The sequence below is a fragment of the Pyrus communis genome, chromosome 13 (assembly GCF_041283825.1).
Source record: "Pyrus communis isolate YQ-2024b chromosome 13, ASM4128382v1, whole genome shotgun sequence".
In the NCBI taxonomy this organism is placed as follows: domain Eukaryota; kingdom Viridiplantae; phylum Streptophyta; class Magnoliopsida; order Rosales; family Rosaceae; genus Pyrus; species Pyrus communis.
In genome coordinates this window covers 3,680,396-3,696,712 of record NC_142577.1, presented here as the reverse complement: position 1 = coordinate 3,696,712, position 16,317 = coordinate 3,680,396, and the positions used below count along the sequence as shown (strand labels likewise).

The following is a 16,317-nucleotide window of genomic DNA, read 5'->3' as shown; positions in this document are numbered from 1 at the left end:
GACTTATTTGTGTGTGCATGCCCTGTCATTTCGTTTTACTTATTTATTTAATATTTTAATTGGTCGTCGACGTATGTCATTTTATCGTATGCTCCAAATATTTGTATATACATGTACGTTATGCATGAGCGTATATCTATTTGTTTATTGAGTCAGGATGTATACAAACGGTGATAATATTATTCAAGAAAATACTTGTTATGGTATTTTAGATTATTAACTTGTGGGACAATTGGAGTGTGAGATCACAGTAAACCAGTGGTGTTGACTTTGCAGATAAGAGAAAGTTGGGGTAGTTTACAAAAGTAAACACTTTATCAGTTTATGGCAACAAGAAAAAGTGAAAGTCGTGTTAACAGTTGAAGTGTCGAGAACGTCATACGTATAGTTGAAGGAAGGACCATAGAATTGTTATTAAGTCAGGACTATAGGGTTTTGATTTGATACTGGTGGATGGACCACAAGTCCACTATCTTTATGAAGTTGGATTTGTAGTTGTTGGTTCAACTACCACTCTTCAGCTTGTGGCTGCATAATGGCTGTACATTTCATCTTTTTGACATGAAATTTGAGCTTGTGGTTCAACTACCATCATCTTTATAAAATATTATAAATTTGAGCTTACAACTCTGACAAGAATAAACTAAGTAGTACTCCGTCACAAATAACTTTTTATTTGAGGGATCCTCAAATAACTCTCTCTTTGAGGGATGTGTGGTGTGGCCCACTATCTAAATGTTTTCAATTCAAGGATCTAAATATTTATATTTTATTTTATAATTCATAGATCATTTTTGAATAAAATAAGTTAATTCAAAACTATTAAGATATTCAATTGTATTTGATAAATTCTTCAATTAATTATAGCTTGACGTAAACAAATAGTTGCATTTCACAAAAAAAATACAGGCTTTTTAACTTTACTCTATGAAACTCGATTTTGATCTCACTTTGCTTCTTAAAATTCAAAAACTCGCTACTTTAGTCCTTGAAACTAAAAATTCGCTTTATACTCCCTTGTTTCTATTTTTTTTAAATAAGTTCATCGATTCAATATTTATAATTGGTAATATTCCAAATTTATCCTAAAATAAATGTATAGTTAAAAAGAACAAAAAGAGTCATATGTTCTCTTCACTAGCCACCTTCATTAAGAGCATAAGAAATAGCGAAATCAATGGGAAGTAAATGATAAAATGGCTGAAGATAGAGGGAGAAGGGATGAATGTAGGAGCAACGATTAGAGAAAGAGAAGGGGGAGGGGGAGAGAGGGGTTGGAGAGATGAAACCCATGAATTGTTTTTGCTATTTTTCTCACTTTTTTTTTAATGTATTATTCAATGTTTGATAATTTTTTTTTTTTCAATACATTTGTCACCATTTGATTGGATACTTGAGCTTTGTATTTGTGCCTCGCCAGCCGTAAGTGGCCTTAATTATGCCACATAAGTAAATTTAACAATTAGTTAACGAAATACATAAAAACAAGTCCAGATGGAGTGAATATTGAGTTTCAGGAAGTAAAGTGACAATTTTGGCATTTCAGAAGACAAAGTGAGATCGAAATCAAGTTTCAGGAAGCAAAAATGGCAACTATTGAGTTTTAGGGGCAAAGTGAGATCAGTTCTCAACGTCTTCAGATTGTATCCACTTTGTTTCTCTCCATAGGCCTTAAATTGCTTGAAAAAAGAGAATGCTTCTGAGTTTTGTTCTAGAAAATAAACCCACATCATCTTGCTATAGTCATCAACAAAAAGAAGAAAATATTTCTTGCCATTAAAAGATGGTGTCCGAGTCGATCCGCATATATCTGAATGTACCAACTCAAGAGGGGCTCTTGCTTTCCATGTTGATTGTGAAAATGGTAAGCGGTGGAATTTTCCAAAAATACAACCTTCACGTATTTCTTTCTCAGACTGAACGGAAGGAAGGCCAACCACCATATCTTTCTGGTGTACGAGGTGTAGACTTCTTTGATTTAGATGTCCGTACCTCATATGCCACAATAGTGATTCTTCTACATTTTCGGCTTCCAAAACATAGTTTTCTTCTGATGTCATGATCAACGGAAAGACTTTGTTTTCTTCAGAAATAACACAGTGGTCATCATCAAATTTAATAGAGAATCCTTTTTGTAGGAGTTGTCCTACACTTATAAATTTTGTGCCAAATTAGGAACATATAGCACATCATAGATTAGTTTTGGTGTACCTTCTCGAGTTTGAATAGAGATAATACCCTTGCGTTCCACGTTGTGAAGCTTTCCATCTCCGAGCTTGACTTGTGAATTCACATTTTCTTCAAATTTGACAAAACATTGTCTGTTTCCCGTCATGTGGTTACTGCATCAGCTATCCACGTACCATATATCTTGTGGTTCTTGACGAGCGCTGAGACATGTATAAAATAGTTGCTCTGGAGAATTATTATTTTCTGTGAGATTGGCTTCATTATTTTTCTAATATCTGCAATCTCTTTGAGAATGGTTGGGTATTATGCACCGAGTACACTTATACCGTCAATCTGCACTTTTGTGCCAGTCTTTTTACAAACATAACATTCAGGGACAAAGTTACCATTTTGGTTGTTTTGATGGCTGCGTCCTTGCTGATTGTTGTTGTTATAGTTGCCTTTGTTGTAATTATTCCGCCAATGAAATTTACTTTTTCTATTTTGAGACTTTTGAGATTCTCCTTTTGTTTGTCTTCTTTCTCCTTCGAATCCAATTTGGATTGAAAGCCTTGCTCCAAGGATTGGTCTGTAGACCTATTAATCCTTTTTTCATGTGCTTCCAAAGAACCAATTAGTTCATGGAGCGAAAGTGCAGCGAGATCCTTTGACTCCTCTATTGCTGCAACAACATGATCGAACTTCGGCGATAGACTGCATAGAGTTTTCTCTATAATTTTCTTGTCTAGAATTGCATCCCCATAACTTCTAATTTGGTTAACAATTCCAGAAACTTTTGTGAAGAAAACCTGAATGGATTCATTCTCCTTCATTAGTAAATTATCAAACTCTCGCCACAAGGATTGGAGTTTGATGGAGATCACTTTCTATGAACCTTGGAAAGAGATTTTTGCTTACTCCCTGTTGAATTAGGAATAAAGCCTTGGCATCTATTTTTCTATTTTCTTTAAGTGCTTGCTGCGATTCCAGTGTCGCTTTTCCCGTCGATGTTTTTTCCGGCTCCTCGTAACCATCTTTTACAAGATCCCAAAGATCTTGAGAGATGAACAAGGTCTTCATTTGTAGGCTCCAATATTCATAATTCTCTCCATCGAAAATAGGCATTAAATTTTGAATATTTCCAATGGTTGAGGAATTTGAACTTGATGCCATGATTAACACAACGGAGGGATCAATTGGCTCTGATATACCAAATTTGTTAGAGGAAGATGGATATGAGAGAATATGGAAGAGAGTTTTAAACAGAAAACTGAAGCTTTATTGATTTCAAATTGAATACAACACTAGGCCATCTTATTGGCTATTTATAATAACATTCAGACCTTTTCATAACAGACATAACTCTTGGATTAGTTCCAAGAGTTGCAGACACAACCCTAGACTTCTAATGAGATACAACTCTTCCTAAACATAGCTCTTCTCAAGAGACACAACTCTACTTAACAACTGATACAACTTACAGGAAGAAAATGCATTACGTTTAATAGGTAGGACTCGCCCATCTATGTATTGTCGATTGACTAGTTAACCTCTCACAGTTCGTACCGCCTGTTAATTTTTGAAAACCCTAAGAAAATCCTTACTAAATGTAACTTTTCTAAGAAAAGAAAAGGTCTAGAGAACTGGCTACTTACTGCAAATAAACCACTTGCAATTTCAAGAGTTGAATGGATATTCCGTACTTGTACGTCATGCTCTAAGATAAGAGTAACTATTGCTGATTGTATGGTGATAGGGATTTTACCACTTGCCAAAGTAGGGATAAAAACACACAAAATACTTGCAAGAGAACAAGGTAGTTGTAATATAAACGGCTCAAGTATGGTCGTTTTCCGCAGGGATTGAATGAATAATTTATGTAAATACCAAATCTTAATTAATTATTTAAAAACAAAAATTGGAAAAAGTTGATTTAATGACCTAGAATATTAAAAACGAATTTTAAATTAAAACAAATAAATAACTTGACAAAGTAAGGAAAAACAAAAGAAAATAGTTTTGAAAACCAATTTGTAAAAACATAGGGTTTCGCCATTCCCTTAACAATCCTATGTAGATTTACCAATTACTTATGAATTACACATGCAACTTTGAAGGTTAGGTTTTCCTTATGCATATTCTACTTGTGGCATTCAAGCTAGAATGTATATCAAACATGCAATCCGTCTGTGGCATTCAAATCAAATGTAACATCCCACATCAGCCAGGGGAGTGATCCTTAAATGTATATTCTCATCCCTACCTAGCACGAGGCTTTTTGGGAGCTCACTGGCTTCGGGTTCCATAGGAACTCCGACGTTAAGCGAGAAGGGGGCTAGAGCAATCCAATGATGGGTGACCCATTGGGAAGTTGTTTGTGAGTTCCCAAAAATAAAACAGTGAGGGAATGGTAAGCCCAAAGCGGACAATATCGTGCTACGATGGTGGAGCGGGCCCGGTAAGTGATCCGCCCCAGGCCGGGATGTGACATCAAATATAGGCATGCATGACTCATTACGCTTTGTAAAAACCCTTTGAAAAACCATGTAACCCTTAAGACGTGGCATTCGCCCTACGTGAAATTACAACTATCAACCACAAGAAGCAATACTCAATTCCTTGGTGGCATTCCAATCGAATTGCATCCGATTACTTATCTAAACATCCTAATGGTAGCTAAGCATTACGATATAGAGACAGTTTAAAGCACATTTATTAATAATTCAAAGCATGCATGCATAATATGATAATCAATTAAATAAAGACTACATATTCATGCTAAGGCTCAAGGCATCGCCCTAGCAAACTAAAATTAGCTACTAACAACCATAAAACAAAAGGAATTTATTGAAATAGAAAAAGGATAGAAAACACCTTCAAAATACAAAGCGTCAAAGCCTAGCTAAATTCTCCACGTACGTTCACCCTTTTACCCTCATGGCTAAATATCTTATTTATACTAATAGAAAATAAAACCCTACCTTGAAAAGGTCTTTGAAGAAAACTAGGAAACATAAAACCCTACCTTGAAAAGGTCTTTGAAGAAAACTAGGAAACATAATTAAATGATAAAACAGAAAATAAAATGTTTCCTATTTGAACTAGAATTCGGACTTCATCAGAAAATCCATCTTTTGACCGACCAAATCAACTCTGATTTGGTCCCAAAAGGTCTCTTTTGAAAGATGAAGACGTTCCCTACCAATCCTCAGAAGGAATCTTTCTCAAAATATGCCATCTTAACCTCCAAAATACTCCAAATGTCCAAAAACGTCAATCTGGGAAAGCTGCGCGCTGGGCTTTAATTTCATCGCCACAGTCAAACAGCCTGGTAGAAAAATCTGGAATTTTGGTGCAAATATCTTGAAAGGCACACGAACATCCTCCAATTGGAATCACTCTAAAATTCATCATTTGGATCACTTTTTGCTCCAGAGGAAGTCGAATGTCCTATATTGAAAATATATAACAAAATATCTAAATTCTACCAAAATAGCTAATAAATTATAACTAAGATTAGAGTAAAATATATAGTATAATATGGACTCATCATATGGTACCAAATAAACCCATCCAAAACGCTGTGTAAAAGTGGTATGGACAACGTGCTGAAATTGGGACCTGTTTTTTGCACATTGATCAAATCGTACATGTATATAATTCCATAATTCTGTGCAATTGTGTGTGTGTGTCTATACATATATAACTATATATACATAAACATTAATAAGGTGGTGTGTGTGTGTGTGTGTGTGTGTGTATCCAAGTAGTACTAGTACCTGCTGAATCACCCAAAACGAAGCGCAACAAGCCTTTACAATGAAAAATAGACAACCGAGCGTCAAATTCTGACCCGCCAAACCCAAGAGAGATTTTGGTGGGATCGGTAATTGTGTGTTTAATAACTTTGTGCCTTTGATAAATGTCATGTAAATGGCTCCACCAACGCAGATGATTGTTCCAATTATCTTGGCATTACTTCTCAAGCTTCGCACATTGACTTTCTCGAATCTAAAAATATACACACATACACAAGGAAACATGTAAAACTGTTAGATTAAAGTTCAAAAACATCTATAATAAAGTACAAATGCACAAATTAACAAATTGAGATCAAGTTCAATAAAGCATTTTGTCACATCCCGGCCCGGGACAGATCACTTCCCGGGCCCGCTCCACCACCGTAGCACGATATTGTCCGCTTTGGGCTTACCATTCCCTCACGGTTTTGTTTTTGGGAACTCACGAGCAACTTCCTAGTGGGTCACCCATCATGGGATTGCTCTCGTGCGCTACTCGCTTAACTTCGGAGTTCCTACGGAACCCGAAGCCAGTGAGCTCCCAAAAGGCCTCGTGCTAGGTAGAGATGGGAATATACATTTAAGGATCACTCCCCTGGGCGATGTGGGATGTCACAATCCACCCCCCTTAGGGGCCCGACGTCCTCGTCGGCACACCACGACCAGGGTTAGGCTCTGATACCAAATTGTCACATCCCGGCCCGGGACAGATCACTTCCCGGGCCCGCTCCACCACCGTAGCACGATATTGTCCGCTTTGGGCTTACCATTCCCTCACGTTTTTGTTTTTGGGAACTCACGAGCAACTTCCCAGTGGGTCACCCATCATGGGATTGCTCTCATGCGCTACTCGCTTAACTTCGGAGTTCCTACGGAACCCGAAGCCAGTGAGCTCCCAAAAGGCCTCGTGCTAGGTAGAGATGGGAATATACATTTAAGGATCACTCCCCTGGGCGATGTGGGATGTCACACATTTCTTGGCAAAATTAATTGAGAAATTATCATTTTCCTTTCATAAACAAGGAATGAACTCCATAAGACGTCCCTTAGAACACCACTGCTCTCTAGCTTAATTTTTTATTTTTTTTTATTTTAACTTTACTATTATTAGGAAGGGGGAAAAGTTCGAAACTAATACACTCATTTAGGGTAGGGGAGAATTTCAAATCCATAAGATATTCCTTAGAAACCCAACACTCTATCTACTAGGATATCAGACATAAATATTTTAATAATCTTAAATTTAATTTTGATAATTTTAACCTCCACATGATTGTATCAAAAACAAAATTCAAAACATTAATAAAGACTAAAACAGAATGAAAGTAAATACACAAATGTTCAAAATAGCATTAAATATTAGTCATTAGTGGGAGCAGACACTAGTCCCTTTCGCTGTCTTCTAATTTAGAGAAAACGAGTTAACCGTAACGTGACGTCTCGATACAACAAAACATTATCATGTGAAAAAAAAAATTTCACACATGATAATGCATTATTAGATAAGAAACGTCATGTGGCAATGAATCCGTTCCATGTAAATCATTCTCCTAATTTAGGAGCTTCAAGAGTTTATTTTTTTCGAAATTCTTCATAAATTGAAGTAATTCAATAGAAAAAAGCAAACTATGTGTGTAGGCACACTAGTACAAAAAACACTTTGCGTGAAGCAAGTCCTTTGTCGCGCAAAGTAAAAAAAACATGGCGCAAAAATTAGCCCAACGAACCTTCGTCGCGCCAAGGCAATGATAGTAGGGTTTGCGCGACAAAGAAGTAACCTACGTCGCGCAAAGAAGAAGTAACCCAGGTCGCGCAAAGTGGTTTTGCACGACGTAGGTTACTTCTTCGTTGCACAAACCCTTTTTTTTTTTTTTTGGCAAAAAAATTTTTTATTTAATTTTTAATAAATATTGTAATTAAATTATAAATGTGACAGCTCGTCCCGAATTTTTCGTACCGCAGGTGTGAAATGACGATTTTGCCCCTAGTGGATAATTGTTGTTTGTGTGGTTGTTTTGTGTGCTTGGTTGGTTGCATCTCAGCCACACATCCATCTTCATTTCCATCACCCTCTCCCGTTGACTCTCTCTATCCCGTGTCCTTGTCTCTCTCTCCCTTCTTCTTTTGCTTGTGTACGGACAAGACCAAGTCACTCGAGAACGTTGTAGATTGAGGAAGAAAATCATACCTTTGTGTTCGTGAAGTCCATACGAGTTCAACCATACCCATTTCAGGTAAGGACACCTTCCTTTTCACGTCGAACCCGAGATGTTCAATTCGGGGTACTGTTCATGCACACGTAAATTCATGTGTTTTTGGGAATTTCAGGCTTGTAGGAAGCTTGGTGAGGTCCTTAGGAAGCTCAGGGTGGTTCGTTTGAAGGTTTTGGACGTTGGGATCATGAGTTGCAGGTTTTGTCGGATTTGGTGAGGTTTTTCCGGTGAGATTCCGTTGGTTTTAATGCTTGAAAGTGGTAAGGTTTTGTTCCTCTAGTTGTAAGCTTCATTTTGGTACCAATTTCGTGAAATTTGGGTGAAAAACGAGTGAGAAATTAAGCTTAGAAAATTTCCCGGTTTTCCGGCGACGGCGACGGCAATGGTGCCGGAGGTTGGCAGGAGAAGATGACGGAATATTCTGTCAGTTTCGACTGAATATTCCAAACGGTGTTAGGTTAACTTTAAAGGAACCTGTCAGATATAACGGAATATTCCTGATGACGTTAACTGACGTCGTCAGTGTGCCAGGCACGTGCCTGTGCGTGGGCGGCGCATGTGGCCTTGCCTTGGCCGGCGCGTGTGGGCGTGTGCGATGTTAGAAAATTATTTTAAAAATATGGGGATGTTCATGAGGTTGAGTAGATCACGTTGGTGTATTCACACCCTATTTGAGCATTGTATGAGAAGTTATTACCTAATTTGGGTTATGTGCTTTAAATTAACATTTTTATAGTTGTTATAGGTGAGACCTATCCCGAGGACGAGCGCAGTCACTCGAGGCAAGGGGGTTATGACCCTTTTACATACCAGTGAGTGGGCTTTTGGTTTTCCGTATATACCTATATACTTGTGATTTTCCCCGAAAACGAAATGAAATGTTTATATGTTTTAAATGCCATGCATTATGTTGCCTATGTATTTATGCATTATTAGTTGCATATACATATGTTTGGTGCTGCGGACGCGCAGGTAAGTTATGGTTTACGTTTTGTGTTTAGTAGTGATTTGAGATGCATAGAGAGATCATAACCTGCACCCCCGGTGTTAGTGCTCCCGTCCAGAGTAGGGCACAGTCCTTCACGTGATGTTCACCTCTCGCACCACACGCTCATCTTGGATCCAAGTTAGGTGCACAGTCCTGTCGTACAGACCACTTTAGGTGGTTCCGACTCATAGGTGACCCGCGATTATTCGCCCAATCTTCACGTGATCGTAGCACTTGAGCGTATTTATTTACACCTAGTCCTGTCGTACAGACCACTTTAGGTGGTTCCAACTCGTGTGCAGGTATAGTTAGTGAGTTGTGGATTTGAGCTCTAAATTCAGTCGTACAGGTCATGTTAGGCGACTCCGGCTGACAGATTACATGGCATTGATTGACATTACCTGAGTACTTACATTCTATTTAGAGGCATTCGACATGGCATACTTCTGAGCATGTTTTATATATATGTGCATATTCTATTTTCTGGGAAGCTATAAAGGTTTTACGGCAAGGGGTTAGAACTTTTGATATTGAAATGATTTTGAAAAGCTTTGTTTTTGCCCACTCACACTTTCTATTTTGCACCCCTCCAGGTTCTAGTTTGGATAGCTCTTTTTGTGGCTCTTGAGGAATTCACGGCATATCTAACAGATTATCACCAGTGTAGGACCACCTCTGGGTGTGTTTATTTATTGTTTGTTTCCCCCGGACTGCACTAGGTCTTCCGTGCTCTAAATATTGTTTTTTCACACTTACGCTTGCACATGTATGTTATTTACTCAGTGTATAGCTTGGTTTTTATTTATTCGTACTTTTATTATTACGTTTAGCTTCCGCACTGTGCACATGGTTACATCACTCTCACGTGACGGCCAGCATGCCTTGACTTTGATTGGGGTGTGTCAATAAACAATAATAAAAAAACCAATGGAAATTGGGGCAAGAAATATATGTTTTTTTGGTAAAATTTCCACTAAGCTTTGTTTAAAGAATATTTTGTATTATCATTAATAAAAAGAAACGCATATAAGATCGATGTGGTAAAGCTAATACATTCATTATAAACCTAAGATATGGTTTGAATATATTAGCACACGTCCTCAAACTCCAAAAATACAAACTTGAATTCTTTCGAAGACGTGCAGATAAAAGCATCTTCCCTTTGTATGAAGCTCCTTCATCACTCCTTCATGTAGCTTTTTCATCACTCCTTCATATAGCTCCTTCATGTATCTCACTACTTCATGCAGCTCGCTACAATTTATGTAGGTCCTTCATCACTCATCATATCTCACTACACCAAAACCACACAACCACAAGTTTAATTATGATACAAATATCACTACACCAAAACCACACACCCTCTTTGTTCTAACAATAGGTTGAAGAGAAGATATAGGAAAGAAACAAAGGCAGTATACAGATTAAGGGAACAAAGGCAATACCAAAGTTCATTACATTTAATAGTTCTCAAAGCAAATTGAAAGCTTAAGTACATGGAAGATAAGGTTGGCTTGTAGCTACCATTTGAAATAAAAGCAGTAATTCAATGATTAAATTGATTGACAAGTTCACCAATAAATTACTTGAAAAGTTCATGCACATTAAACCAGTTAAATACGATGTTTAGAAAGTAACTAAACCCGTTTAATTAGAGCAATGATATTTCAATACAAGATTATTTAAAAAACCAATGGTTCAAGAAATTACAGAGACAACATTGAATAGGGACAGAAAGAGAGAGAGAGAGAGAGAGAGAGAGAGATAGAGAGAGAGAGAAATTGAGTACCTGAGTAAAAATAAGAGCGTAGAGACTAGATTTCCCTTTAGCTACCTTCTGATACCCTGAAATTCGATACGTCAATTGCAAGGCATATTGCTGTCCACCGCATCACGAATGTGCAAAATTGTCGCTATATCCAACACAGCAGTAAGTGTAATAAAATAGTGACCATTTTGAATAGGGATGATATGAACATAATTTATACTCTAATATCCACATCACTGTAAACCAATAAGACTTAAGAAAATGTAACGTTCCTAATGATATTTTAAACTAAAAACAAATGACCAGAAGTTCAAAACTTACAAACTAGTAGAGAAAAAAAAAAAGTAGCAGGACCCCGAGACATGAGTAGAGTATTAGTAGCTTGCACCGATGCGGATATACAGGAAACAAGCATATTGCCAATGTAACCACCGGCCAGACAAATGAAAGAAGTGTTTGCCAGAGAGGCCTTCGTTTTACAAAAGTCCATGCAAAGAAGGCATCATTCTCAGAAAATACTTGGTCCTGCAAATAACAATAAACCATTTACTAGATGTAGCGTGTGGTGGTTAGAAAATACATGAAGAGAAGAAAGCATACAGAAAGAAAAGATTTAAACATAAGTAAACCTACTAAAAGGACATTTCAAAACACTTTCGAGTAAGTTCACCCATTTCCTCCATAGTTTTCAATGTTTTATAAATATAAAATCAAAACATTGCAATCTAAAGTAAAAAATACAAAATGGTATAATAATATCACCACATGTAAACAGCACACAAATACAAAGTAAACATAAAAAGCGTAGTATGATCATAAAGAGTAGGAGTACATAGGCAATGCAGATATACTGAAATAGAAAAGTAGGATTTAGTCACCTTAAGTGGTTCCCAAGATGAAATGAAAAAACTAAAAGGCAGAGCCTGCAACTGCAAGGGTAGCAAGCTACTTGTACAAGAACAATTAAGAGGTTAATTAGCTCCCTTGAAATATTCCAGGCATGTCTCCTATAGAACAACCCGCCTAGACACCAAATCCTTATTGTCTCTCACCTTCTCAGCAAACAACTGGAACACGGCTTTCTGGGTAGCTTATTTATGAATGGAAATCACGTGGCAATCAGCGCACAATGAAAATATAGGCAGTCTATAGCAACGGAAACCAGTTGGCGAAAACCTATCTTTCCTTGAATAAAAAATTCCAAAATTAAAATTGGACAAATATAATAATCAAGCCGAGGAGCTATATCCAAAAGAAACAATAACTTTCTCGTCACTGATTACTAATTACCTAAGGTTGAGATAATCAAGTGATAAAGAGAAGGATATTATAAGCAGTCGTGCACACTAACAAATTAAATTCATTTTTAGTATCACCATGTAGGCAACACTATCTAATTCTACAATGCAGAATATTCCAAAATCTCAGTATCTGAGCTATGTATGGATTTCCTTTGGAATTGGTGTGAGGCTGCCAACTTCGGAATTGAAGTTTGCATGCCATAGAGAAGACTAAAATCATGCAAGAAAACTTAAATGCACAACATAACATAATAGAATCACAAAGTTATCATCTGGTTGAAGGAATTCAGTACTATCACAGATTCACAGTCTCCAATATTTACAGTATTGGAGAAAATATAAGGAATCCCAAAGTCCAAAAATTTGTTATCCTCCACAGTATTGGAGAAAATAAACTAATTCGATCATCAATTTACAATATTTACACAAGTGGATACCACAAATGTAACATCCCACATCGCCTAGGGAAGTGGATCCTCTAAGCCTTGTATGTTTATTCCCATCTCTACCTAGCATGAGGCCTTTAGGGAGCTCACTGGCTTCGGGTTCCATCGAAACTCCAAAGTTAAGCGAGTTCGTGCGAGAGCAATCCCAGGATGGGTGGCCTACTGGGAAGTTCTCGTGTGAGTTCCCAAAAACAAAACCGTGAAGGTGTGGTCGGGTCCCAAAGTAGACAATATCTTGCTACAGTGGAGTCGAGCCAGGGATGCGGTGAGGGCTCGGGCTGGGATGTGCCAACAAAATCTTATGTTATACTGTTGTTCCTAAAAATTACAAAGCATACGTGGCGCGCAGGCCGAGTAACTAATAGGCTAACTAAGTCCTTCGGTAGAATGCGGGGCGTGCCAACTCGTCGGCCGAGCTCGGCCGAGGAGTAAAATTCGTTGTTGTCGCGTTGAGCGTGTTGCTGACTTCTTAATCTTGCGACAGCGATCGAGGAAGGAACACTCTCGGTATTTGGGTTCTAGAGCCTGAAGACGAGGCTGCTAGTTCTGCGAAGTTCACAAATCGTCAGTGCCTGATTCGGTAATCGTGATTATGTTCGTAAGAGTATAAGCACGTCGAATCGACACTAGACTATACAGACACAAATATTCAAAGGTGATGTATGTCTTGATGGTGAACGTGGTTCGGCAGTCAGAATGCCGAACTCTAAAACTTACTTGTGAATACCCAATCATAAAACCACTCGGCGTTCGATACTCCAAATGTCGTAACTCGTGACACCTTACTTCGTCGAGAAAGTTGATAAGATGGCCCCTGCCAATAAGGATTCGAAAACCCTCCTCGGCCGAGACTTGGATAGGTAACCAGTTGGCCGAGACGCAGTGCTGTTTATCCAAACTGAAGATGCTCCTCGGTCGGTTGATTCTACGGCGACAGTGCTGTTTATCCAAACTGAAGATGTTCACCGGTCGCCTTCACAGTGTTGTTTATCCAAATTGAAGGTGTGTTGGCAGAAAAAGAAAAGGAAAAATCTCAAGGTGTTTGAGAGGTTTTGCGCAGGGCAATTGTATGTTTAATTGAAGGTCCTTCTTTGTTGCATGATTTCTTGTATTTATAGTACCCACTCCTTGAGACCGAATCAAACCCCTATCTGGATTGGGAGTCCTTGCCCCGTTCCAACTTTACTTCAAACAACCCTACTCCCATTAGGACTTTGAACTTACCCCCTTTCGAGGCTTTATTCCTCGCTGGCCGAGAATCCTAGTTTCACTAGGACTTCCTCAACCCTCTTTATTGATCTGGACTACTCCTTCTTATGATAGGACTCGACCAACCCTGCTAAATGGCCCGGAATCTATTAGGTAGCCCATAGTATTTGACACAGCTTTGGGCCGAGCATAACCCTATGCTCGGCCCAACAATACTATTTCGGGCCCAAACATTGCCCCCTTGCTTCTGAGGTCACCGACTGTCAACCTTTGGTCGGATTTCGACCTTGAAGTAGCGGAACCATCTTTTGCTCTTTAGACTTCGCTGTTCTTGATAACCATTACTATGCACATTTATGGGATATGATTGCACTATCCTCGTTACTTCCGACATACAGCCACGTGTCGACTCTCTGCCAATCCTAACAACTTTCAATCATGGCCCTCGAAAACGTGCACCCACCGAAGCGCCTCTTCCTCATTAATGCATTAAAACCACCGCTGCACGCAATCGTGCGTCCTGGATCCTTGAAAACCCCGATCCTATCCTTGCAGGTTCCCAAAATATCCGAAATGATTGGGGCCATTTCCCTGTTAAATTTCCCCCCAAGTCAAACTCTAGTGCTTTTGAATACCAAACGTTTGATCTTCTTTCTGAAACGCCTATAAATACCTAAATTTCTACCATTCGTATCCCACGCTTTCAGAAATTTTGAAATCTTCCCTTTGCCATTCCTGCTTGCTCAGACTACGCGCCCTTAAGCTCATCTCTTTGAAACCCTCTTTTAAACCTACGCACTACTTTATTCCTTACCAATGGCCTCCTTCATCTCCAAGCTTTCCGACAAGTGCAATAAATGCAAGGACTTTATCGACCGGAGCGCCATCAAAATGCTACGCTTCGAAAATGACCTAGCCACCACTCACCAAATTTTGGGTCCACTATTCAAAGATGCAGTGCTGTCGTGCATCACTAACCTTCTCAAGGAACAGTGCTTAACACCCTTGCTGCAGGGGTTTGATTGGTCGAAATGGTGCCTGGCACGGCCTCAAGGAGCTTGGCCCTCGACTACTGCAGCCTGAGCTGCCTGGGCCAAACGAATGAGCGCATTCTTCGGCCAAGAGTGGAAAGCTCTTGGCATTTATGACGCCATCATGCTCTCGACCATGGAGATCACCATGGATAGAGAACTTCTCATGGCAGCCCTGAGTTTATGGTGTTTGGCTACCAACACCATGATCCTTCATTTCGGCCCTCTCGGCCCCATCGTCCTTGATATCTAGGCTATCCTTGGGACTTCCCCGTCTGGTCTCCCAATCGATGCCGCTCTTTCCGGATGCCCCTCGCCTCTCGACGTAAAAGTGTTGTTCGACGAACGGGCCGTCGAGACACTCAGCCGAGGCGATCGGGAGCCTTCGAAAGAAGAGGTTCAGAAGCTACATAAGAACTTCTTCAATTACAACACTCTTATCCTCCACTTCACCGGCCGAGGCAAGGAGAGCCTTAGGAAGGGAGAACATGAAGCCTTCCTATTCTACTGGTACAACAAATTCATTTGTTGTACTAGGTCGAACAAATGTTTGGTCGAGAATATGCCGGTGGCTCAGGCCTTGGCTAGCGGTCACTCATTGGCACTCAGTCCGGCTATCCTCGCCAATTTCTTCCGTTGTTTGGCCGAGACGACCATCAACAAAATCGACCCGCACCAGAACGAACCCCTCTGGGTATTCCAACTCTGGCTGCAGGTTTACTTCTCAACACTTCGGCCCGAGGTCCCCGTTTTCCAGCTTACTGCAGCGCTTGGTCCCTAACTAACCTCTCGACCGGCGCCTCTTCACCGGGTTGACGAAGTCCTCAAACACTTTTTCGGCCTAGACATCTTCTCTGACGACGAGTTCCTGGTGTGCCGGCGTCAGGAATACCCCGCCTCGATCAAGTTTTCGACGGCAGCGTGGGCTGAGACCGAAGATGCTGATCTTCGTCAACATTGGGGGTCATTCATGCTGGCCTGCGACCTTCCCCTTGGTTGCGATGCCCGTCGAGCGAGCTGGGAGGTCTATCATCCCCATTTCGTCGCCCGGCAGCTCGGCTACCTCCAAGGTTGCCCCGTACCCCTGCTCGCTTCTCGCTCCCTCCTAAGTCGAGGACACCTTTCTGGTTCCTCTGAGGGAGTGCAAGATGACGGAACAGGAGTTTCAGGACAAGTGTAAAAAATTTCAGCTTCGACTGACTGTTCTTGAATCTTTAGGTACCGACACCTTTGGGGACTGGTGGGACGAGTACACCCGTGACTTCTTCGACGTCTCGGCCGAAGACGTGGTAAACAGAATCTTCGACGATCAGCCCTGACAAGCTCCTGCGGCCCAACCCAAGGAATCGACCCAAGGTACATTGTCCTTTCGTCCTTTGTACTTCAATTACT

At 39.8% G+C, this 16,317-nt stretch overlaps 1 pseudogene; it reads right to left on the bottom strand.

The window, feature by feature from the left end:
• Positions 1 to 3,714: 3,714 nt before the first annotated feature.
• LOC148691610 (WAT1-related protein At4g30420-like) overlaps positions 3,715 to 16,317 on the bottom strand; it is a 39,650-nt pseudogene continuing 27,047 nt past the window's right edge.